This window comes from Pundamilia nyererei, unplaced genomic scaffold, assembly GCF_000239375.1.
Source record: "Pundamilia nyererei isolate P.nyererei 1_Seehausen unplaced genomic scaffold, PunNye1.0 scaffold02400, whole genome shotgun sequence".
Classification (NCBI taxonomy): domain Eukaryota; kingdom Metazoa; phylum Chordata; class Actinopteri; order Cichliformes; family Cichlidae; genus Pundamilia; species Pundamilia nyererei.
In genome coordinates this window covers 1-2,805 of record NW_005189801.1, presented here as the reverse complement: position 1 = coordinate 2,805, position 2,805 = coordinate 1, and the positions used below count along the sequence as shown (strand labels likewise).

At 34.9% G+C, this 2,805-nt stretch overlaps 1 long non-coding RNA gene across 1 annotated transcript; it reads left to right on the top strand.

Annotated features, from left to right (window-relative positions):
- The first annotated feature begins 1,254 nt into the window (after positions 1–1,254).
- Positions 1,255–1,937, top strand: LOC106456055 (uncharacterized). The gene is made up of 3 exons (XR_001290223.1): positions 1,255–1,353; positions 1,469–1,595; positions 1,681–1,937. It is a non-coding gene; the product is annotated as an uncharacterized LOC106456055 (long non-coding RNA).
- The last annotated feature ends 868 nt before the right edge of the window (positions 1,938–2,805 follow it).

Below are 2,805 nucleotides of genomic sequence, written 5' to 3'. Positions count from 1 at the left end.
TACAAAAGCAATTGCTCTGGGATGTAATCTATGTGAATGTAAAGTTGTGACTTAGCATTCTTGTAGTTTCCTAGCTAACTAGAGACTGTGTGGGTTTGTATACAGTGTACAAGTGGAAACATTATACAATATTTGAATGAATGAAGAAAAGTGCATATACTGTTAGCATGGAGTAATAAGTTGATTTTAACAAAATTAAAGAAACATTTTAACAGCTATTTAATACATTAAAATACCCTTTCCTTTAATGGTGGGCATTTATAAAACAATGTCTATTCTTGACTACCCACTATAAGTCATGATTAGACTTTGTATGTCAGTTACACATGCTTTATGGAACATGCATGTTGTCCATCAGCAATTAAATGCACAGCTCATTTATACTCAAAGATTCTCTCTCTTAAAAACAATTGTCATTTCAGTTGCTCATAACTGGACTCATTTTAAAGGGCTTGCGGAAAGGGAGTCATGATTGTTCGGGTTTTCTCTGCTTTCTTTATTATATTCTCATATTTATTATTATTTAATAATATCATTTATTATTGTATATACAATAATAAATTATATTATTGTGCTTTCTTTATAATAGAAAGCACCTTGAATAATTTTGATTTGGTACTACTTAAATAAAATAAAATACAATTGATCTGAGCTGTCCTACCACGATTACCTTACTCACCCAATCACTAACTCAGTCAAACTATATACTGTTACCATCCATCTGGCCTGTGTTGCTTGCAATCTGTTTGTAACCTTTTTAGTGTCTGCCTTCAGTCTTTTAAAATAACAATTGTATTAAAAAGTACAACATAAACACATACAATCATAAAACCTTTTCCCTTAACATTAAAGTTACCTAAGTGAGAAAGTCAGGGAGAGCTCAACAGGTTTGTGCAAGTTTATGCTTGGAATCCCACCATGCACTTAGAAATGTGGAAAAGCCCTCTTTTGCTGTGTGCAAACAATTCAATTTTCAGTATAACAAGTTATAATTTATTTTCCTCATTGACCTCTGTTTGGACAATATCAGAAAGAACAGTGCCCTGAGGCACCTGTTGTTGTTTTCTTTTGTTGTTCCAAAGCTATGGGTGAAGTCTATGATTCTGGGAAATGGGCTTTGTAGAGGGGAAAAAGAAGAAGAAGAAGAAAGTGAAAGCATTCTGGAAAGTGAAATTAATGTTGCAAAACACCTCTTGGGGGTGGGACCACTTGTGCAGGCAGCGTGCTGCTTACTTCACAGCATCAGGAGCCATACTCAAGACAGAAACGGTGAACAGCGGATCTGCCATACAGCCACAACTATGAACTCAGTCACTGCCTTCATTGCCTGCCTGCTTATCCTAGGTGCACAAGGTACTGTGAAAAAAAATTTTTTTTTCCTTCTTTGTTTCTTTTTTTCCCCTTCATCCTGTTTATGGATATTTTGGCTGCTGATCAACGGGTAATGCTCTTGTCTTTTCCTACACAGGACAACCAGCCAGCAAATCTAATAAATGCAAGTGTTACAGTTACATTGGCAGGATCAGCCCAAAGCTCATCAAGGCTGAGCCAGTGATACACTACCCAAGTATCTTCTGTCCACATACAGAAATCATGTGAGTCCACAAGATCATCTGAGGCATGATTCTGCTGTGTTCTCCAGCTCCTTTCTAATACACCTCTTTTTAAAAAATCTTTCAGTGTTACCACAAAAGCAGATATGAAGAGGTGTGTGAGTCCAGAGTCCCCACTTGGACGACACATTCTAAAAAATCGTACTTACTAAAACTTACTAAAAAAAGTAAGTCAGAATGACACGCACGCACAACTCTGTGTGAAGATGACAAACTAAAGGTCTGTGTTGCTTGTCACTGATAATCTCACTTGTTTCTTCAGGCAAGGGAGGAATGGAGCTGTACATATGTTTTTTAAATAAATACCAAAATAAAACTCATGTGATGGGACTTTCTGTTCTTTGTGTCTTGCTTTGTTTCCAGTGTATCAACATAAGACAAACTAAACTCTTACACATATATTTTTTAGGATTTAAAAAGAGTTTTAAAGTTTTCTTTAATCTGGGAAAATACAAACTGAGTGATAATTCCACTTTGAAACAAATGAGCGTACTGTGTGTGCAACAGTAGTGCTGGTCATAGCTGTTAGCTAACTGGGTAAGGGTGTCATGAGTCTGTAGCTCAGTCCACCGGTTTATTTAGTTTTAAAGTAAGTTACAGCCTGCCTTTTGGAGGGGTTATATTTCACTTAACACTATCTAATATGCATATCCACATAATTGTGGATTATTATAATCATGATAGAAAAAAACGCATTGTGTTTTAAAGAAAATACATTAAGAAAAAGATTGTTAGATTTATATTTCAAATATAACAAAATGCTGATTTTACATCACCCAAATTATTGTATCTCTACAGTTTAAACATTTAATAAGATTTTGATGATTATTGATTGATTATGCCTTTAATTGTCACTTGCGGTGTTACACGTACATGTTACCTGCAGTGAAATGGGACCCCTTCCCTGTTTGAAACAAACTGAATCATTATAAATAAATTATTTTATATTTATTACTTTAAAAAATTCTCAGTACTCATACTATATGACTAGGAATAAACAGTAAGGGAATGATTCTGGATCAGCACCATGATGAAAACCTGTTGCTATACAGTATTCTGAAAAAAGTTGTACAATGTCACACTATGTGCATGTGCGTGTTCAATTCAATTCAATTCAATTTTATTTATATAGCGCCAAATCACAACATAAGTCGCCTCAAGGCGCTTCATAGATACAGAGAAAAACCCAACA